Raw genomic sequence first — 24,055 nt, forward strand, 5'->3', positions numbered from 1 at the left:
TCTTCTAGCCACCCTGATCTCCACTAACCCCTTTGTTGGACGCACGTAGAACAAAGACTTTTAAAAAGCAGAAACATTTCTAATGAGGTGTGAGTGTTAGACTACTGGGGACCCCACAAGGTGTAAACATTGCTTAATGTTTCTGCTTCTTCATTCTTCTCTGAGGACAACACAAGCCTGGTGCCTTCCTGAGAGCAGACAGAGAAAGCTCCTCACAAAAAAACAATAGACAAATAAACCAACCCAAAACCCCACACCTAAGGTCAGTGTTCTCCAAAAAAGACTAGCCTGTTCACATTCTTGCATGGATTTAAAGAGTTTTCAGACTAACATGAGTCTCAAATTGGCCACCGTGTGGCAAGAGCACTAACTCAACAAGTGGACAGTTGAGACCCCTCAGGCCCTTGCTATCCACTCCCACCCCTTACACAGTTGAATTTTCTCTTGAGTTAAAATGTTGCATTACTGGTGGTTCCAAACGCAGCATAGCACTGGGTCAGAGACTGGTTGGAGGTTAGGATAAACTGTCTCACTTAAAAGTCTAAAAATCATTACCACTTGATTTAAAGAAGAAATTTTTGTCAATATTTTCCATGTTTATGTTTTCCATTATAAAATCATATCTCAAAACTGTACTCTAATTAGTGTGGAACCAAAAGACAGCTCCACACTCCCTCTCAGTGATGTTGCACTGCAGGAGGCATCAACAAATAAGGCAATCAGTGCTTTGCTACTTTAAGGATATTGAGTTCCTTTATTTCAGGAAGAATATTTTTGAGTCTCGAGCTGCACTACAACTAGAATGCAAACACACTGCAATATGCAAAAAAAAAAAAAAAAAAAATTCATACAATTTTGGATGTAAATCATTCAAGATGCTGCAATCTCCTACTGAGAAAAGAGGATTGAGAGTTGCTTGAACACTCCTGGGCCCTTTGGTTGTGACCTATGGGATGCAAAGTTGGTGCAAGGATCCTAGAGATCTGCATTCTTACACTGGCCATGGGGCAAAGTTACCCTAAGCAAGTCAGCTCATGGGTCTCACTTTCTCCAGTTGTTAAAATAAGAACACCCTAACTAGACCGAAAATTGTATGATTCCATCTATAAAATGTCCACAGGAAAATATTATCACTCTCTTCCCGTGCGTGGCTGAGCTTTCCAAAATACTCAGCCTGTCCTTCAGGATTACGGGAGCAAGTGCAAGCCTTTTAAGAACCCCACCTTGTCAGCAAAGAATAGATCCACCAGGGTGTCGAGAGGAATATCAGGAGGGAATTTTCATCTGGAAGATGCGACTGATTTCTTGAGCTCCCATGGACACTTTTTAGTAAAATATCTTGCAGTATTGCCTTACAGTCTACTTCTGTCAAAGACAGAAGGAAATGGGGGTAGCACCCGCAGAGTTAGAAGTCAGTTGTTGAAACCTGAGGGGTGAAGGCTCTGAAACATGGTGTGAATGGGCGAGGCGTATTTTCATTTTGCAGGAACTTCTACTCAGCTCTAATGTTTGCTCAGTACCCTCTGGAGGGTAGGGGTCGGGGTGGGAGGTAGAAGAGAGAATCACATCTGCCGTGGATGAAGCACAGTATCAATTTTTATACACAATCCTACCATTTAAATTGAAAATATCAAATATCCAGAAATAGTTTCTACAATCATTTGAGTATCAAAATAGCTCAATGTTGTCTGTTGGCCAATCATAGGGAATTATACCGTTACTCTAAAATGCTTGAGCTTTCTTCTTACTGATAAATAGTGTGAAAGAAAACTTCAATTCTACAAGCATGTTTTCATAAACACAAAGAGAGCTAATTCACATCCACCATGATTTGAGTAATTGGTACAATTCAAATATAGTGGCTGGTGATAGCACTGGGTCTTTTCCTTTCGAAGGTTGCTATTTATATAATGAAAACAAATCTGATGCATTGCAAACAGAAGCATATTTTGTGAGGACCTAAATAAAGAGTCATTTCAGGGTGTAATTAGAAACTGTGAAGCCTTCATCAGTGTTTCCAGTGGAGTTTCTTGTGATGCTTTGCTAGGTGAGTTTTTGCTACTAGGATTTCATTTTAAATGATTGATTAAGTACCTATGTATTCAAGCGTCTCTACCACTTTGGATTTGGTCATATTCAACCATAATGTAATTTCAAAAGTACTTCTATTGTTAGCAATTGTCATTTGTGCTGGCTTGTCCAGTTTGCTGACACATCTCTTAATGACCTCCAGAAACCACTCATCCACTGAGGTCTATTCCTCAATCAGCGTGGCCCTGTCTCAAAATGACCCTCCCTGGAATATACAATCAGCAAAATCTTAATATAAATAACTCATAGCAGAAATTTTGCTAAAAAATTAAACAACTAGATTATAGACATATAAAAGAATGAGATTAATGAGATTCTAATGGTAGCCCGAGAGTTCATAGTTAGCAGCAACGTAAGACATAAAGCAATTTGAATCACTGCATTGTTCTTCTCATCTTACCTGTACTCTTATATATGTAAAATGAGGATAATAACAGTACTTACCTATCCCCAGAGTTGTAGAGATTAAGTACGTTAAATTTATATAAAAGAGCCTGAAACAGTTTCTGGTGCACAGAAATCTAGGCTATCATATAGACTATTATGTAATGATAAATATTACTTTTATCTTTTTTCTTTGGATTGTGCGGATTGCACACATCTTCCCATGATAAATTATAGTTTTTTCATTTCATCATAACTCCAGTAAATTTAAACACAAATATAGTTAAAAACTATTCCCTATGCTCAAATTGGAACTGGAACACTGCGCAGATACTGAGCTATCTTCTAGATCATGCATGTATATTGTTGTTATTTTTTATTGGATTTTCATTTATATGCCAAACATCCTTAAGGTGCTTTAGATGCTATGATTTATTTAGTCCTTATAAATGTATTAGATACTGATGTTTATAACTTTGCAGCTAAGGAAGCTTAGATAAAGACTGACTATATGACTTTCCCAGCATCACACAGGTAGAAAATTATCAACAGAAGATTCAGATGGAGGCAGCTAGATTCTAGAGACTACTTGTTTATCCTCTATTATTTCTTGTTATGAACAGAAATTTCCTCATTTCAATTCCTGAGTTAACAGATATCATTGTGCAATAATAAACAAGTCACTATTAAATTATTGTCAACTGTATGTCAGCAGAATTGCCCAAGTTTAGATTCTTCACAGAGGCACAATTTTGTTTAATGAGCAACATTTCACGTATGTGCTAGATTCCTAGTTTAATATCAATGAGGAGACTTATACTCGCCCAGAAGTCCAGAAAGGATTAGGGCATATAGCAGGCCTTGCATAAATATTTGGACCTATGTGATACCATTGGATTGTGAGCACTACAGAATTCATTTGGAATGAGATGATTTTTCTATTCTAATCGAGGACTCGTTTTCCCTGCTGGTACCTCTCCCTATACCTTACATTTGGGCAAGTCTATACTGAGTTAGCTAGAAAAGTGAAGAATCAGGATCATCATTCTTAAAAGCAAGTGCTTTCTTCCCTCTTTATTTTCTTTTTTGAGACATTAGCCAGTAGACAGGACATTCAGAAACTTTACAGAGAAAGTAGATCATGGAAAATATCCATCCAAAATTCTGTACTCCAGAGCCGGGCTCAGTGGCTCACGCCTCTAATTCCAGCTCTTTGGGAGGCTGAGGTGGGTGGACCATTTGGGGTCAGGAGTTTGAGACTAGCCTGGCCAACACGGTGAAACCCTGTCTCTATTGAAAATACAAAAATTAGCTAGGCATGATGGCGGGCACCTGTAGTCCCAGCTAGTTGAGAGGCTGAGGCAGAAGAATCACTGGAACCCGGGAGATAGATGTTGCCGTGAGTCACTGACCCCTAGCTTGGGCAACAGAGTGAGACTCTGTCTCAAAATAAATAAATAAATAATAAAATAAAATAAATTCTGTACTCCCACCAAATGATGATAGGATCTCATGAATAAAAATGGCATGCATTGGGATTAAGCATTGAAAGTCTCCTCAGCCTCAAAGATAAGAACCTAAAATGACTAAGCAGGCAAAGGGGAAGACACTGAGAATTTGGGAGTCTGTTATGTGGAGGAATCTTGGGAAGCATTTCCTCCCTCCCCATCATTATTTTATATTTGAAAGCCAAGACGCAGACTGTTATTCAGCCAGAAATCTGCCAAGCCCCCACCAGGGACTGTAGAAAATGCTCTAATTCTATTAGCAATGCATATATGTTGATTGAAACTAAGTGGAAGATTTTAGGTATAAAGCAATCTTTTCCTCTTCTATGAATTCCATTTTCTTCTTAAGCTTCATTCACTGTGGGAAAAGCCATTTCCTTCTGACTCACTGTAATTGTGGAGTCACCTTAGCTTGCATTAGTTGTTATAATTAAATACTATTGATGGAAAAGAACTCCACAAGTATGAGATGTCTTCAAAATATTAAGCACTAACAATTGATTGTGGAAAATGTAACTGCAGTTAATTAGGGCAACACTCTCTTCACATCGACATTTAAACTTTTACCTTTTTATATTCTAATTCAAGAGCCAGCAAAATTTTCCTGTAAAGGGCTTCGCAGGCCAGTTGGTCTTGGTACTTACCACTTAACTCTGTTGCAGTATGAATACAGCCATAGATTAGGCATGAACAAGTGAGTATGACTGCATTCCCATAAAAATTCATTTCTGGACCCTGAAATTTGTATTTCATTTAATTTTCCTGTGTCATAAATATTATTCTTCTTTTGGCTTTTTTCCTCCAACATTTAAAAATGTAAAACCATCCACAGTTTACAGGCCATAGAAAAACAGATGATGACTCTATATTCTTTGAGGACATCAATCATATGTTCCTCATCTAAATGAGTGATAATCAGATGCTTCAAATATCAGTAATTTATAAGAATGCTAAGGGGTCACAGGAACTTGCAAACCAATACAAGGAAGGAGAAAGAATAGGGAAATAAATAATTGAAATGTCATAACCTTAAGAGTTGCTATACTGTACATATACTATATAAGAGTTGTACACTATACAACCCTTAAGAGTTGTACTATACTGCTTGTAAAAACATTTCTTGATAAGCTATTTGGAAACATTGCCTTTATTTTTTACTTTTAAAATTCGGGTCACAGTTGAACATGGATTGCTCAGCAGTGCTTCAAGAGGCTGCTGCTTTGCTGTGATTAGCATCAGAGCTGAAAAGACAGGATATAAGCCATGATTGTTAATGGAACTAACTGCTTCTCCTATTATCATTCTGCATGGAAAAGAGAGAGAAAATAAATCCAAACAGAAAGAAAAGATCTCATGCTTGTTTGTGGATTTTGATGCTAGCCCTAGTGTTAAACTTTTTCAGAGTAATTCAAATAAAGCTACATCTTTCTGAACCTAGGAAAACCCTTAAGAAAAAGAGATTCCTTCAGAGTTGCAGGGTGCTGCTGGGCCCCAGTTGGACTACTTTAACCACACTGAACTCTACTGATAACTTGTACTGAGTTTCTCTGGTGCCCAGGAGAGATATGGGCTCACTGCCAGTTCGGAAAGTTTCCTACTTGCTACTACCCTCATCACCATGGACACATCGTTTCTAAATGGATAGTGAGATCCCTAGTAGAGCTCCAAGGTATAAAACCAAATTATTTCACCTTCAGATTTACGTACTTAAAAAAAATCGCATCATAGGAACTAGAATTTATTAACACAGTGAGTGCTTAGCTACAAGTCTCAACGTCTCCAAAACCTGGGCAACACCAAAGAGATATAAACTCTACACTACTTATGTCCCAGTAGAAAAAAATCTTAGAATCACCAGGTTGGAATAAATTTTGAGTAGCATCCCACATTCCCCAAAATGTATCAGAACAATGCTTAGGTCGTTTCAGACGGAGAAGTTTGTAAAAAATGTGTAGAGTTTTTTCCTCCCTTTGCACTGGTAATTAACGAAAGCATAGAGGAAATATGCTGTAGGAAAGGCAAGAAATGGAGATGATCCATAAAAAGCCGATCAATGAAAAAGCTTGGTCCTGGAATTCTCCTCTAGTCTACAAATTGGAGTGAAATATAAATGTAGTATGGTTGATGTCATTCAAGAGCAGTTTTGCACCTGTGGCTTTTTGCTTGGCACAATATAGGCTCAATTCCTGCCCTCTCAACAAAGTGAGCTCTCCTTTCCCCTTCCCTAAGCTAAACTCTTCTATTTTCTCTCTGTAAACAGCTCCTCCAACAACACATCTACCCTAAAGGGTTACTCACTAGCCCTGAAAAAATGTGGGGATTTCTCTTCAAATCTGTCTGCTCTAAGTACATATTCTTATTATTGTTAGTGTACTTACTACAGGTATCTACCATGTACTCTCTCTCTGTCTCTCTCTCTCTCTCTCTAGCTATAGAGACCAGATGTATACTACAGATATCTACCGGAGTAGAGTGTATCCCCTTTAATGATATAACATGAATACTTATTAATTCAACTTACCTGTTAAATATATAGCATGTCAACAACTTTTATGTATTAAATTGAAATTCGGTGTAGAGCAGGGACTGAATTTAACTTATTTCGTGTCTCAGAGTTGTCCTTAGACATTGTCTTCAGGGCTGAGCCTTTGTATTGTCAGCTCACACGCTAACTTCTGAAAGAGCCTTTTGTATTTCCCTGCATCAGAACTTACCAACTTACATTCTATTCCCCGGGATTCTTCTCTCAACTGCTAAGAAAGAGTTGTGATAAATACGATGATGTTAAAGGATATTAGTGAGAACATATCGCTTTCTCTGAAATTCTGTACTTTAATCAGGATTATATTAAAGAAAATCAGAATGTGAGAAATGAATTTACATCAGAGCTGAAATTTCAGGCCGAAGAGGGAGAAATTTTTCAACTTTGGAGCTTCATCAAGGCTATCATATATAACCACCTAAGCATTCTTCTCCTTGCCAAACCTAAATAGCCCAGCTCAGAGAAGTACTCAATACAGGTTAAGCATTGCTAACCTGAAAATCCAGAATCTAAATGGCTCCAAAATTCAAAAGTTTTTGAGCACAGACATGGCACCATGAAACTTTTACACCTGTCCTCATGTGACAGGTCACAGTCAAAAGACAGGTACACAAAACACAGCTTATTCAGTGTTCCCAAGGGAAAAATAAAATGACCTTCAGACTGCGTATAAAACGTATATAAAACATAAACGAATTTCGTCTTTAGACTTTGTTCCCATTCCCAAGACATCTCATTATGTATATGCAAATATTCCAAAATCTGAAAAGCATCCCAAATTCTGGTCCCACACATTTTAGATAAGGGATATGCAACCTGTATATAATAGTCTTGATAGTAATGACTATCTGTACAGATTGTAAATGAAAAATGTTTATGGCAAATAATATATGCAGCAAAATTTTAAGATTATGATTATCAAGGGCCTCCACATAATAATTATACATGAGAACTCTCTGGTCTACATTTACATAATAATACTATATCTCTGAATTTCCTCAAGTTGGACATATGCTTGATCTATATACATGGATTTGTGAGCATAATTAGTCAATTTGTGAATTTTTACCCACTTATACTTCCAATATCAAAACTTAAATTTAAAATTTTTTCTTGTATCAACAGTTTACCATTAATAGGTCACTAGCTGCAAAAGTGCATTTCAATTGGCTCATATTACAACTAGTCTTAGTACACGTTTCTGCATGTGGTCTTTAATAAACACATAAGCAAATGTTTCTTAAATATGTGCTGCAGCTGAAGACAAAACAATGGGCAATGGCCATATTAAGCAAAAGTAGTTAGCAAATTCAAAAATCAGTGTTTAATCTATATTCCTCTGGTTAAAAGAGCAATTTTCAGGGTAAGCAAAGCCATTTGCCTTTATTACAGGTATAAATATTTCAGAGTACTAACTGAACTTTGATCATTGTATTAAATTCCTCTGAGCATTCAAAATTTTAATGAAGGCAAAATATTTTTCATTAAAAAAATGATTAGCAGTAAAAATAGACATTTAAATGAATCCTAATTCATAAATGTATTTAGTTTTCCCTGGATGCAAGTAATAAGAATTCCTCTTTATTTTTTGCCAGTGGCATAAACATGTATTTATGTAGATCTAAGCTTTAAGGAAAGATTTAGAAATGTCTTCAGAAAAAGTGATATCATTACCATAAGTATATTTCATATGTATATCCACAATATTTTAAAGGGATGGTTCCTCACGTTTTTAATTACAGTCACTGACTTTTCTGATTAGAGTAGCTGTTTCTACTGGAATTCACTACTTACGGTTTACAATGTCTTCATTTATTTTACAGATTCATTTAGAAGGCAATTATTTTAGTAATCACTTTATAGCTGAAGGTACTAAAACTGAAGGACTTATAAGTCTCTCTCTCTCTCTCTAAGTAAGGATACAAAACCATTTTGTGTCTCTCTCTAAGTAAGGATACAAAACAATTTATTGGCTGCAGAGCAACGAAGAAGATTGAGCCTTTCTGCACAATGATGCAATGCTGAAATCTGCCCAGAAACAAATTTTCACTTTGTGCCTAAATCTTAGGAGACTTTATTTATTTATTTATTTATTTATTTATTTATTTATTTATTTATTTTAGTATATGTGCTGCCGAAGTGAGTACTTTTTTTTTTTTTCGGAGATGCAGTCTCGCTCTGTCTCCAGGGCTGGAGTGCAGTGGCGCGATCTCCGCTCACTGCAACCTCTGCCTCCCAGGTTCAAGCAATTCTTCTGCCTCAGCCTCCCAAGTAGCTGGGACTACAGGCGCCTGCCACCATGCCCGGCTAATGTTTTGTATTTTTAGTAGAGACGGGGTTTCACCGTGTTAGCCAGGATGGTCTTGATCTCCTGACCTCGTCATCTGCCGGCCTCGGCCTCCCAAAGTGCTGGGATTGCGGGCGTGAGCCACCGCGCCCAACCGTTCTTAGGATACTTTTATCCGTTCAGGCTTGTTCTCTGTCAGTGGATGCATTTGTGGATCAACAGACAAGCTCGTGGATATCGAAAAGAAAAAGAGTGAAAGCTTTAACATATCCACTTTCATTCCTAGGTCCGTCACCAGACTGAGGGGGCAGTGGCAGTGGGATGGGGCATCCTTTGTTCAGGCTTAGCTCACATTTTCCTGGGGTAAAGGGGTCCGGCCTCCTTATATATAATTCTGTCAGTTACTTCTTACAGAAGCCCTGTTAACTAGTTTGTGTTATTACTCTCGATGTGCTATCAAGATTGAAGTGATTAGGTTCACAAGATTGAAAGGATCGTTAAACTCCAAAATACACATTCTTTTAGTAACAAATCAACTTTTAGTTTTTTAAGATGGGGCTAGAAAAAGTCTCTTTTACATAGAGCACTAATGACTTATATTTTCACATTAGGAAGGCAAAATTGTCATTTGGAAGAGGACTTATGTTATTTCTGAAGTGTTTAGATTCCAACAGGATGGGAAGGGGAGATTCTCTGTTACCATAAGGCATCCTTGCAGGCCTGCTGTCTCCCTGATTTTGATCTTTAAAAGGCCCATAAGGGCAGGAAAGTGTTAATAGTGTTCCCTTTCTCCCTTGTGTAAAACCTGAGAAGGAACCCTCAGAACCTGAGGTGTTGGACCACAGGGTAGAGTGTGTCACCTCTTGACACTGGAACGCTGGGCTTAGACTAGAAGATGAGGCGACAGCTCCTCAGGGAATTTTCCACTGCAGCTGACTGCACACTGGCAATGTGGTGGAGTTATTCAGGGTTTTCTTGTCCTTTCGTTTCTCTTTCTTCATCGGCACTCACACTACAGTACAGAAAATCACAGAGATGTACTCGTGTATCTATACATGAATACTCAATGACCTGAGGTAAGCCTGAGGAGAGGTGGGCTACCAGGGGCAGACGAGGGCCCAAAGCAATGCCATGTACATTACTGCTTCTATCAGAACCACCTCTGACAGGAGTGGGTGCAGGTGTTCAGACATGCATGAGAAGTGGGAATAGTATAACACTTCAGTTATGGATTTCATGCCTGTGATTAGGATGTGAAAGTAGTATTTGCAGAAATCTCACAAAAGTTTTTTTTAGACAAATTATATTCCAAAAACATAGTTCACCTAAATGTCTTTGATAGGAGTTAAAATGTTAGAATAGATATTATTAGTGGCTTTTGTGGGTGTGTGATATATGCACACACATATATAATCTTACGAAATTTCTAACATATTTAGAGATACAAAGAAAACCAACATGAGTTCAAATAATAGAGATATAATGTGTATTGATATGCAAATATATATGGCCTGATTATGCAAACCATCTTATCTTGAAATTGATAAGGACATTCAGCTTCTCTACATAACTCACCCAAAATTTCCTGACTAAAGAGTAATCAGGAACTTGAAATCTTCTCAACCACCTGACTTCTTGAGTTTTTTTGTTAGATTTACAATTTATATTCCAAATATAGCATTTCATCAACTCTTTCTTTAAAATCCAGTCCCAGGCCTGGGGCACTGCTAACACCAGAGTCATGCAGTAAGCAGCGATGCTTTGTTGCCTGGGTGTGCACACAAAGACAGACATGCAGACACTCAGACACACACACAAAAGCACACCTCACACACACAGACACACAGACACACACCCCACTCACACACAGGCACACACCCCACTCACGCATACAGGCACACAGACACACACCCCACTCACACAGACACACAGCCCACTCACACAGACAGACACCCCACTCACGCACACAGACACACAGATACACAGCCCACTCACACAGACACATACCTCACTCACACAGACACGCAGACACACACCCCAGTCACACAGACACACAGCCCACTCACACAGACACATACCTCACTCACACAGACACACACCCCAGTCACACAGACACACACCCCATTCACACAGACACACACGCCACTCACACAGACACACATCCCACTCACACAAACACACACACACCCCACTCACACAGACACACACCCCACTCAGAAAAACACTCCCGCCTTTCCGGATCAGTCCCACCACTGAACACTGCTTAACCCTGGAGGAGAAGAAGAAGAAAGAGACAAAGAAAAACCCTAGGGTTCACTGAGATTTTACCCAAAACAGACTGAGGATAAATCTCTAAGTGACACAGATTACTTAGAAGTAAATAGGTAATTTTCTATTAGGCAGAATGGAAACAGAAGCCATTCTATCCAAGTTCAGAAGTGAAAAATGTTTTAAGTTGTGCTTACTTTGCACACCTCAGGTTTATGACTACTCATGACATAACTAACCATGTGACTTTTTAAAATTTCATTTACAATGTAAGACTCAAAACTAATATTCAGAAACTCTGGGAATACAAAATGATGTTAAAATTACTGAGTTGCACATAAAGGAGGAATTTTGTTGAGTGAATGTAAAGCAGGCTGCATTAATAACTCTTAACGCCTTTAAAACCAAAGTGAGATATATATTTTAATTCACATGCTTGTAAAGCTCCTCTCTGAGAGCCGATAGCATCATAATAGTCTTGTCCACATTGTTTATTTTCAAGTAAATAAAGGATTAGGGGATATGTTTTCTAGACAAACCAAATAGATGATACAGAATCATCCATGACAAATGTTTTCTTCAAGATAAACCACAAAAGATATCAGCTAAGAAATGTGTCTTTTAAATCTCGTATTAGGATTTGAGACATAAAAATAAAACGGGAATTACTCTGTCATAGGGAAAATGCAAGTTCTCTACAAAAGCAATCAATTCAGAAAATGCAACTGAAATATTTCTGATCTTTCTCAGTCCTCTGAAAATAAATATGAAACAATTTTCTAATAAAGCAAAAATTGTTTTGAACTTCATTAGTAACTTTTATAAACATAAGCAAAGGAAATTATTTTCATTGCATAAATTTCCATTACTTATCATTATTTTGTTCATTTAATCCCAATACCAAAACTAAGAACAGAATACTTTAATAAATTGAAAGGATTAAATTTGGCAGTAAGGTTGAAATTGTCTTGAGAGCATGTATTATTAATATTGACTGAGAAGAAAAGACACCCACTTGGGATGGGATGGAGGCATGTTCCACTTACTGAGAGTCAGTGCCCCTGATGGGGCAACCACTTGTCCTCCTGACATGCTAGCACAGGAAGAAATAACAATATCTTGTCTATGATATTCTCAAAGATATTAATCAATACTAATATCATTCCAGATACTTACATATTCTAAACAACTGTCCTTAGTTAAACTAAGTCGCATTAATTTATATTTTTAAAATTCTAAAACAATCTAATAACTGCATATTTCTATGACAAAATTGCTAAATTCTAGGTCTTAAGAAGATTTATATATGTAGGGGCATGCTCTTAGAGTAGCCCATGTGAGGAATGGCTCCATCAGGCAATCTCCAGGGATCAAACTGAGAATCACAAATTCATACACAAATCGCTTAGTTGCTGCATTGTGAAAACAAAAGTCCTGTGTTCTTCAGCACATTTCTCTTATACAAGAGCAAGGGATTTCTTCAAGGAAAACTGAGCAACAGATCTTGTCTTATATCATAAGAAGCCTATTTTGCCCACTAAGGAAAGCTGAGCAGACCTTGTCTCTACATAACAAGGACCTGCTCTTGCCCACTACTCCATCTGGGGTGGGGGACCCCAGCCTTCCAGATATCCTGCTGAGAGTGTCCATTTCCATGATGCATAATTATTGTGACCTCTTAAAAAAAGTAGTGACCAACTCACTGCCAGAAGGATACCCAAACCTCAGTAATACAAGATAGAGAAATAGAAATGTAGAAACCATACTTTAAATATCTCATCATTCATTCTCAGTCATACACCGTTATATGGATGTCATCAATAAATGCAGTGGTTTCTTTGACTTCTACTATACCTGTCTCTTCACTATGAAGCAAAGGCTGGCAAGAGAGAAAGGACCCTGCGCTGTCCTTGGCTGCAAATTTTCCAGCTAACACTGTGCACAGTCTGCCCTTTATGGTTGCAGCAGAGCAGTCTTATTGAAATTCCTGCTTGTTATCATCCTAGGGGTTTTCTTTTTCCTCTCTTCTGTGTGTTTGACTTCCTGGTTCCTGTGTTCCATGTTTTTCTCCTTCTTGATTTGCTCTCTCACTTTCAGTGGATCACATCTTCCAACAGTGCTCTGGAAAAGAATGCCTTACATGTTTGATAACAGTATCTGTGTTCTATCCTCCCATTTGGTTGATCTTTTACCTCTATATTGAATTCTACATAGGAAATAATATTATTCCTGAACTTTAAAGGAATTCTCAATTCCACTAGCTTGCAGAGTTCATTTGATTTTTAGTGCTTTGTATGTGACTTGATTTTCCATCTGGAAGCTTTGAGAATCTCCCCTTTGTACCCAGTTTTGAAATTTCACAATGATGTGCCATAGACAGGCCTATTTCCATTCATTGTCGAGGCCTCCTGTGGACCCTTTCAATCTGGAAACTCATGACCTTTACTCTTGGGAAAATGCCTTCAATTATCTTCTTGATGATTTCCTATCTTCAATTTTCTGTGTTCTTGCTCTTTTTGAACTTCTATTATTATATATTAGATTTTCTATACTGTTTTCTAAGTTTATTATTCTCCTTAGACCTGTTTTCTGTCTTGTTCTCGTCTTGTTCTCGGTTCAGGGATGCAGTGTCTTCCGAAACTCTTTGGGATATTCATAATAGGTGTTGGAAGATATCTTCTTCGTCAGTAGCTTTTATTTTCTTGCCAAGTTGTTTTTTTCCTCTCTGTTCTGGTTTTTATCTTCCATCTTGGGGTCTTCCCCGATTAGAAACTCTAAATACGTATATAAGGCTGGTTGACTTTAAGCTTCACTGTAATGTAATCTGGGTAGCCCGTTTACTGGAAAATTGTGATGTCAGTGACTTTAGGTCTTTTTCTTAGGCTGTTCAGACTTTTCAAAGTAGTCTGATTGGAATATCTAAGGACTCAGGAATTTATACACAAGAATTCGCCTAAGCCTGTTGTTGTCAGTATGGTTAGAATATCTCTCGTCTGGGGTCTGGTGGTCTCAACTCTCATAACTGTCCCTTCCCTGGCCTCCTCATTGTGTTGTGGAATACATTTGAAAAGTGCTGCCTTAAAGTACTAAGTACGAATGGCTCACTTCTATCTCATTGGCCAGATACAATCATTGACTTATTAACTGCTCAGATATGATGGAAGAACATATATTATTTCTGCTATGTACAGATGGAAAAGCTGAATCTCATCCATGGCAGAGAGTCTTCTAAGCAGTGAGCTCCCTTATTTACCTGGGAACCCTGATAATCAATTTATTGCTCAATGAGTTGCCCTTTTCAGATTCCAGTATCCAGGAAGCAGAGTCAGCAAACTGAAATTAAGTCAGTGCTTGTAAACAGTAACTATTTGAGATTCATGGCAAATGTTTAAGGTAACTACAACCTAAACTTTCACTTCCTTTTAGTGTCGTTAATTAACAATAGCCCTCTTTTTCTTAAAGAAATTAGCTAAGGGAGACAGGATGAAATATACATACTGGTGATAGTCATTAGAAATTCTCATAAGCTCTTATCTTTGAGTCACTTATGCACTAATTTTTCACAGCAAACAAATGCTCATTTTCCATATGGCTTGCCTTATTTTCCATATTTTCATTTACTATGCCTTTTCTCTTCTACTTGTCATTTTCTATTAGTGTTCTTTATTTTTCTTTATTTGCTACTTCTCCAACTCATTTTCCACATGTTTCTTTTTCCTGTTTACTCAGTAAATTCAAGATCAGTAATATTTCTCACCAACTGAGCTTTACAATCACCAGTAAATCAACCAATAAATGATTTTTAAAGTATACTGTGTATGTGTGACAGAAGAATGAACAAGACCAGGAGATAAAGCATGAGAAATATAGAAGCCACCTTCATGAATATTCTATGGTTGCAAGATTTTTCCATGCAAAACAGTTACATCATTACATCAAATGTACATAAAATGTAACATAAAAATGCAGAAGATGTGTCCTTGATTAAATTTCCTCCAGCTGGTGCTTTGCTCTGACACTGACATTGTTAGGGATGATTAGCATTCCACAACATCCAAGTTCACAGTGTCAGTGGGTTGTCTGTGAGCTTGTCTGGATGAATAGAAAGTCATTCTAATCCTGTTAATATCATTAACAAAAAAATAACATGCTGGAAAGATTTGGGTTTGAACTTCTGTCTTTTATCTGCCAAATTTCCATTTTAAATTTAATCAGAACAGACATACTTCTAATGCTGAAAGCAGCTCAGTAATAGCTGACATTTATTGAATATTCACTACCAGCCATTCAGTGTACAAAGAACATGCATTATCATACTTCATCCTTTCAAATCCCTGTGAGGTACCTGTGATTACTCTGCATATTTTACAAATGAGAAAACCAGGTCTCAGATTAATAATGTGCCGAAGGTCACATAACTGGGAGATTGTAGAATCTAGGCTTCATGGCTCCAGTTTCTATGCTCTTAAATATGATGCTTCAGTATTCCCAGTATTGGATAGAATACACTCGTGAAATAAAAATAAAATCCTAAACTTTCCAAGCAACTGAACAAACCCCATTGGCCAAGGAAACCCCAGAAAAACTTACAACTAAGTTTCCTAGGCATGAAGGGGTGGGAGGTTGGTCAAGCCTCATTACACATCCCCTTCCTTGATAACTACCATTAGACTTTTTTTTCTCTCAAAGTTAAACAGAAAGCAGCCCTAGAAAACAAAGAATGGAAGACTCGCTCCTCCTCTAAGTTCAACCAACCACCTGACACCACTACTGAACTCCTTTCCCCTTTCATGATTTGGACACAGCCACTGACCAGCATTCCTTTCTGATAAGGGACCGCCAACCACAGACTGGTTCTGGCCAACCCATAGATGCCACTCACAAGGTACATCTGTGTCCTCTATTTCACTTTTTGATGTATACAGCCTAATTCTACTACATTTTAGTGTTGTCTCCACCCCAAAGTGAACACGGAACATATGTAACATACATGTTTGTTTACCATACATGTGGAACAATCCTCTCATGAATACTCCTGGCCCCTCCTATAGCCTGTTAAATATGTATGTCTAGCTGATCTGCCTAGCATAACATTTCTGTGACACTTTCTCTCCTTCAAAGTGACTGCTTTTGGTTTCTGCAAGAGGATATGCCTCTCAGGCTGCAGGTTGCAACCCTTTATATGATACAAAGTTCTTTCTTTCAAATTTATAGATTTCATGATTTCAACTTGATATACTTTAAAATATGAATCCATTAGAAACTCAAGATAATAGCTATCTGAATTTCTCAATGTTGCTTTATTAAGAAAAGATAATCGAAGAAATAAGTCATCCAACGCTATAAATATCAAAGCATTATTCACATCACAAAACGTTGCAAGCATTAGAATCACTGCTTAATTAAGAATTCATTAACTATTCATTGTTGCATAACAACTTACCCCAAAACTTGGTCGCTTAAAGTAATACTAATCATTTTCCTTCACAGTTTCTGTGAATCAGGTAGAAATGGCTTGGCTGGATAGTCATGGCTCTGGGTCTCTAATGAGTTGCTCTCCAATGTCAGTCAGGATTATAGTGTCTGAAGCTTAACCGGAACTGGAGGATCTGCTTCAAGATAGCTCAGCCACATGGTAGCAATGTGGGTGGCAGTGGCAGCTGTTGGCAAGAGGCCTCAGTTTCTCTCTAAATGGGCCTCTCCACAGAGCTGCTTGAGCATCCTCAAAGCATGGCTTCCCCACAAAGTGAGCAATCCAAGAGACCAAGGTGGAAGCTGCAATGTCTTCCATGACGTATTTTCAGATGTCATGTGCTGTCATTTCTATCATATTCTCTTGGTCACAGAAGTTGGCTATGACTCATTGTAGGCAAAGACTCCACAAAACAGTGAATACTAGCAGGCAAGAATCACTGGGGGTCAATCTTGAGGATGACTACAAAAAGAAAAAAAACTTTTTTGTTTGATGAATACTTGGAAAACCACAGTGTGTGGGAGGTGAGGCCCCCAAGGTGTTTTCTGGATCATCCTAGTCAGTGCTAGAGCAGCTTTCCAAGGGAGTGGGAGTCTACTGTTTATAGGCCTTTGGTTTCACAGAGTAGAATATGCTAGCTGAACATGAGAGCAATATTACTCCAGAAAACAGAGAGGAATGAAGGCAAAGGAAGCCAAAAATATTTTTCTCCAAAATATACTTCTTTGGCTATTTTGAAATGGCTATTCAGAAGGCCTGCACATAGGAATACCTCTTTGCAAACCCTTTTGTGGAGGAGATTTGCATCTGTAGGAAAATCTGCACTGGTGAAATAAATAGCCAGGCTTTCTCGGGGTCCCACACCTTGATCTGATCTAGTAAGGACTGGCTCATGGAAGAGGGAGACTAAGAGTCTGACACCTTTGGGGGTCTCACAGAAACTTCTTATCTCTGAGAGCGGCCACCTGTGAGATTTCACCTGCAAAACAAGAGCACCTTTGCAAGCCAGGACTATCCTCTATCTTTCTCCCACAACCAGTCTTTCCAGGATCCAAGCCCCCATTCTTTCTCTAACCTCAGGATGGTATAAAACTTTACCCATCTGGCCCTTTCTTTGAGCTTTCCTATTTTATCTGACTCCCATGCACACATGCGCACATTAATAAATATTGTATGCCTTTTCTCCTGTTAGTCAATTGATTTTCAGAGAACTTTCAGAAGGTGAAGGGGAGGTTTTCCCTTTGCCCCTACAAGGAGGAGGGAAGAAAAAGAGTAGAAAGATGAGGCAGACAGGGAGAACATTTTGGCAAAGTTCTGAAATATTTAATGGGGAATTTTATTTCAATAAGAGTGTGTGTGTGTGTGCGTGCGTGTGTGTGTGTGTGTGTGTGTGTGTGTGTGTTGGGTGATATGGTTGGCTATGCCCTCCCGCCACCACCACAAATCTCATCTTGAATTGTAGCTCCCATAATTCCCACATGCTGTGGGTGGGGCCTGGTGGGAGATAAATGAATCATGGAGGTGGTTTCCCCTGTACTGTTCTCATGGTAGTAAGTCAGTCTCATGAGATATGATGGTTTTAGAAGGGGTTTCCCCTTTTGCTTGGCTCTCATTCTCTCTTGCCTGCCACCAAGTAAGATGTGCCTTTTGCCTTCCACCATTATTGTGAGCCCTCCCCAGCCACATGGAACTGTGAATCCATTAAACTTCTTTTTCTTTATAAATTATTCAGTCTCGGGTATGTCATTATCAGCAGCATGAAAATGGACTAATGCAGTGGGCAACGCCAATTCATTTCTGTATATTCTTACTAAGTTTTTGCTAACACCTACAATAGTTGTAAAGTACTGTGGAATTGCATTTGTTTTTGATATGCAAGAAATGCTGAATTATGGTTCAAACTGAGCATGGACTGAAAAGGAACATTCCACCCAAGACCCCATCACATCTAGGGAATACAACTCTATCATTGTCCTGTTAAAACTGGACAGAGTCTCTCTCTGGAGAAACTATCTCACAACTTATTTTAAAAGAATGATATATTCATTGTTTTCACAGTGTAATCAAGGATACTTTAATGAAGTATTAAGGGAAAAAAAAGCCAGGTCAATGGGATACTTGAGTGGCTGATTTTGAAGGCAGTAGAATCTCTTTCATTGGAAATTTCTAGCAATTAGCTAGAAAAAAAAAAAAGAGATACAAACAAGTGTTCATTCTTGCATTACCCCACCCCGCTTATCAACTCTCTTCATTAAAACTATAATTTGAATTTACTTTGTACTTTGAGAGGAGCTGAATTGGGTCACCTTGAAATTTCTGTCGGCTTTACATTCCTATACTTTTCTAGGTAATAATTGATAGAGAAATGCCTAAAATAGCATGCAGAAACATGTTATGAATATAATAAAAATTTGTCTTTCTGGGGGTGACATATGCATTTTAAAGTTCCCATATGTAGATGTTGACTAGAACCAGAGGCTTTTATTCTATTTATTCTATTACTGTCTGTCTTGTTTCATGTTTCCTTATAGTGTATGTTTTACATCACATTTAGAAATGATTTTCATATTTTTCATGAAGTTTTTTGTCCTTTAAAAATAAGAATGTCCTCTTTCTGAGATTGTGCATCACCATGATCAATTGTTTCCTTATGTTTGAAAACCACAGGTGATGTCTGAGACCCCATCATGGTAGTCTTGACAATGAATTGGTCTGAAACTCCCTGGTGTATTTACCTCCAAATGCCTATAGATTCTTGGTAAGTGTTTTAGATTAATTTTGCCTCTTTTTTTTTTTTTTTTTTTTTTTGAGACGGAGTCTCGCTCTGTCCCCCAGCCTGGAGTGCAGTGGCCAGATCTCAGCTCACTGCAAGCTCCGCCTCCCGGGTTCAGGCCATTCTCCTGCCTCAGCCTCCTGAGTAGCTGGGACTACAGGCGCTTGCCACCTCGCCCGGCTAGTTTTTTGTATTTTTTAGTAGAGACAGGGTTTCACCGTGTTAGCCAGGATGGTCTTGATCTCCTGACCTCATGATCCACCTGTCTCGGCCTCCCAAAGTGCTGGGATTACAGACTTGAGCCACCGCGCCCGGCCAATTTTGCCTCTTTTAATTAATGATCAATTCATTACAAATTCAGATTACCAACATGACTCTGGAGCATAATATATTCGTGTTACAGAAATTCTCTCCTGGGCCCAGCACAGTGGCTCACACCTGTAGTCCTAGCAGTTTGGGAGGCTGAGGTGGGCAGACCGCTTGAGCCCAGGAATTCAAGACCAGCCTGGGCAACCTGGGGAAACAGCATCTCTACAAAAGTGTTGGTGTGTGCCTGTTGTCCCAGCTACTTTGAAGGCTGAGTGGGGCGGATCGCCTGAGCTGCAGTGAGCTGTGATTGTGCCACTCCACTCCAGCCTGGGCAACGGAAAAAGAAAAAAAAATTTTAAATTAAAAAATAAAATAAAATTGTTGTCTTCTGAAATAGATTTGAAAAAAGAAAAGCAGCTTTAAGTTTAATAGAAAGTATAGCTTCAAGTTTTATACATGGTATAGGCTGTCTTCCTGCCTTCCTCTATTTTCATCTAAGACCGTTTACCAGGGTAAAGAAAAAATTATTGTTGGATAAAGTCACTTAAAAGGTTTTGCCATCAGAGGTTTCCAGAATCAGGATGAAATTTACAGTTAATTGCCTATGTGCAAAGAACTGATTGCTCAGTTACCCAAACAAAATTCTCCCTTTTGATAAGCACCTATTGGCCAATTCCTCCACCTATTTGTATCTTACACAGAGAATATAAGAAAGAAAATAAAACTAAATATCCAACAAGAAAAATAATCTGCTATTTGGGAAAGAAAAATTAAATTTCATATTAGCAAAATTGTTGCTAAGGGATAAATTTGCCAGATAAAAAGCAGAATATTCTATTAAATTTGAATTTCAGATACACAATGAATACTTTTTTAGCATAAGTATGTCCCAAATATTTTATTGAGTGGCCTATATTGTCACTTGCTAAATCTGGTAACCCTGCTAAGGAGTTTTGAGGATCCTTCATTTTCCTCTTCCTAGTTCTAATGATCGTGAAGTTACCTAAAGAAGAATTAGGACAGCATATTGCTCTGGAGGATGACATGTTTGGCAGAGAGATAAAATGTCTGTTTTCTAACCATTTAGTATGGTTAGAAAGAAATGGCCAAATAAATAGTACCAGGAATGATTTGTTAGCATGTGGTCAGTCTCACACAAAGCATGATAATAATTTTAAAAGACTGGAAGCTCTGACTTGCAGCAAAGCCCTGACCCTGCTGCTCCTAGCTCAGTAACTGCAGGCATGAAATGTCATTGAAATTGCAGTTTTGTCATCTGGAAATGGGTGTCTTCATACTTACACTACATGTCAGTCATGAAGATAAAGTAAATTAAAACACTTGGCAAGTGGCAGTCACCCACTAAATGTAGACTTGCCTTATTTCTCTTAAAAATAGATGGAAGAGCCTGAGACTCCAAGACTCTGAAGGAAAAAATGCCACCTGCTACTAAACTCCTTAAATTACCTGTCCTGCTCTAAGTTATAGGGATAAGAAGAGACAACTTGTTAGAAAGGTTAACCTGTTTTAAAAACAAGGTAACTGAGGAAGGGCCAATCACAACAGAGCCATGGTGAGTTGTATTTAACCTGTGGTTTTGTTCTGTTTTTGTTTTTGTGTGTTTTCAAAATGTGACAGTCACCATCCTCACTGACCAAGAGCAACCATAATCAGGTGAATTAAAAACATCTGGAGACAGAAGTTTCTCCCTCAAAACACAGTGATGAGGACAAGGAGCAGAGCAAGGCCTTACAAGTCAGGGCCTCGGGAGAGAGCAACTAAGGCCAGGGGAATCCAGGCGCCTCCCAGAACCATTTTGTTTGGGGAATGCCATGCATAAATGGAGCAATGAGCCCATAACACAGGCTGCTGGGTTTTATTGGTGGCATTTTAAAATAATCAGTATCTACAAAGAATCTCAGAAGGCTACAGAGGCCCAGGCTACTTTTGTTTATTGAAAAGGAAGAAATGCCAAAACAGAAAAGAAGTGTTAGGTAAACATTTTAAATGTTCAGTCCTGACTATGTACCTCTGCAACTGCCTGGATATGCCAATTTGGAGGTAATGTTAGTGAAAGGAAGCTTTTGGCCACAGCAGAGAAGAGGGCTGTAGTCCGTTTTCACACTGCTATAAATATACTACTTGAGACTAGGTAATAGATGAAGGATAGAGATTTAATTGACTCACAATTCTGCATGGCTGGAGAGGCCTCAGGAAAGTTACAATCATGGCAGAAGTTGAAAGGGAAGCAAGGTATGTCTCATATGGTGGCAGGAGAGAGAGATCATACAGGGGAAATGCCAGACACTTATCAAACAACCAGATCTTGTGAGAACTCCCTCACTATCACAAGAACAGCTTGGGGGAAACCACACCCATGATTCAATCACCACCCACCAGGTTCTTCCCTCTACATGTGGGGATTACAATTCCAGATGAGATTTGGGTGGGGACACACAGCCAAACCATATCAAAGTCCAGTGGTTCTCAAGGATAAGGGTCTCCCCAATTAAGAGCACAGGAGGCAATGCAATTCTATTTAGGAGTAATTTCTTTTCAACATGTTGCTGTAACTTGGATAGATTTTCTTTATTTTTATTTTTTGAGATAGGGTCTCTCTCCCTCACCCAGGCTGAAGTGCAGAGGTGCAATCATAGCTTACTGCTGCCTCGAGCTCCAGATGCATGCAATCCTCCCACTTCAGCCTCCCAAGTAGCTGGAACTATAGGTTCATGCCACACTGCCTGGCTGGTTTTTGTTTTTGTTTGTGTGTTTGTTTGTTTTTAGAGATGAGGGCTCCCTGTGTTGACCAGGCTGGTTTCGAATCACGGACCTCAGGCATTCCACCCACCTCGTCCTCCCAAATTTCTGGGATTACTAGTGTGAGCCACCACACCCAGTGAGATTTTCTTGTTTTCAAGGATAAATTAACATTACTTAACTGATGGGGTGCTGATGAAATAAACATTGACATTTTTATGATTTTTGTTTGTTTCATTTTGCACTATCTATGCTTTTTTCAGTCCATTATCTACAACCAACATCAGTTTCTAAGCTGCCCTTATTCAGATACACTGGTGCCACCTTGCTAAGCAACCAAGGCAACTAAAATGTTCCATCAGAGTCCCCCTGCCGATCTTACACTTTTAAAAATCTATGAAAACATCAGAGCTGAAATCCAAACTGCTTCAACCTGTATTCCAGCCTATTCGAGCAAATTTTATTTAGTTCAGATCATTTGTCCTGAGAAGCAGAAGTGTTAGATAACATATTCTCATTCTGAAAAATTGTCTCAGAAATCAGCGACAAAAGTTGCTAGGAAATGCCATAAATTATTGGAAGACAAACTCAAAGTAATTTGTTTCCCATAGAATCTCGATGAGTTTCAGTTAGTAATTTATGGAGATGTTTTCCTGCATCAATACACTGTAGTTTAGTGAATAATAACCAGGTAGCAAAAATATTGGAAAACAGATTACAAAATAGTGCCAAGTAGAACTTTTAGAATCTTTCCAAGTAAAGGTGACTTAGAGAAGTTATGGCATCATTCTTAGAGTGATGAATGAAGCTCAGAGAGTTTAATTATTTTTAATGTACTTACAAATATATCAGTAATGAATTAATTACAAGAATCCATAAGTTGACTTGATTTTCATATATAACTAAAGACTATATGAAAAGGAGAAATTTTCTTGAAATTGCTTACTTCTAACCAAAAGCATATTGATAAAGTTTGGGATTTTTTTTTTTTTTTTTTTTTTACTTGACAGGTATTTCTTGCCACACTTCTTAGTGGTCAAAGAATGACTTCTCCAAGATAAACATTGACACTTGTTTTTAAAAAAATGTTCACCCTTTTTCCCTCCAGCCCAGACAAGCCTCAAATGCACTGCTGCAAATTCTGTGCCATGTTTCCCAAGGGAAGACAAGTCTTTCTTTCCTGGATACAGATCTGAGGATTGTGGTTTCCTATTAAATAACATTTATTTTTATGCCATCCATATAACTATCCTTCAAATAAAGGAGAAATGCTAACCTATAGGCATCAAAATGTCATCATGTTCTTTATTTTTTTCTTTTTCTTTTTTTTTTTTTTTTTTTGAGACAGAGTCTTGCTCTATCACCTAGGCTGGAGTGCAGTGGTGCAATCTCGGCTCAATGCAACCTCTGCCCCTCTGGTTCAAGCAATTCTCCTACCTTAGCCTCTTGAGTAGCTGGGATTACAGGTGTGTGCCAACATGCCAAGCTAACTTTTGTACTTTTAGTAGAGACGGGTTTTCACCATGTTGGTGAGACTGGTCTCAAGCTCCTGGCCTCAAGTGATCCACCTGCCTCAGCCTCCCAAAATGCTGGGATTACTAGCATGAGTCACCACCGCACCCAGCCCAAAGTAATCATCATTTTAATTCTCTCATGAAAC

The 24,055-nt window shown here is 38.4% G+C and overlaps 1 protein-coding gene across 3 annotated transcripts in view; it reads right to left on the reverse strand.

The window, feature by feature from the left end:
• Window positions 1–24,055, reverse strand: part of CTXN3 (cortexin 3) — a 49,476-nt gene that overhangs the window by 21,439 nt on the left and 3,982 nt on the right. For 2 of the 3 annotated variants that reach the window (XM_023194023.1, XM_023194016.1), the window contains exon 2: window positions 16,524–17,015. The exons of the other annotated variant lie outside the window; for it this stretch is intronic. The gene's annotated coding sequence lies outside the window, so the exon portion shown is untranslated. The remainder of the gene's footprint in view (window positions 1–16,523; window positions 17,016–24,055) is intronic. 3 annotated transcript variants of the gene reach the window in all.

This window comes from Piliocolobus tephrosceles, chromosome 4 (genome assembly GCF_002776525.5).
Source record: "Piliocolobus tephrosceles isolate RC106 chromosome 4, ASM277652v3, whole genome shotgun sequence".
Classification (NCBI taxonomy): domain Eukaryota; kingdom Metazoa; phylum Chordata; class Mammalia; order Primates; family Cercopithecidae; genus Piliocolobus; species Piliocolobus tephrosceles.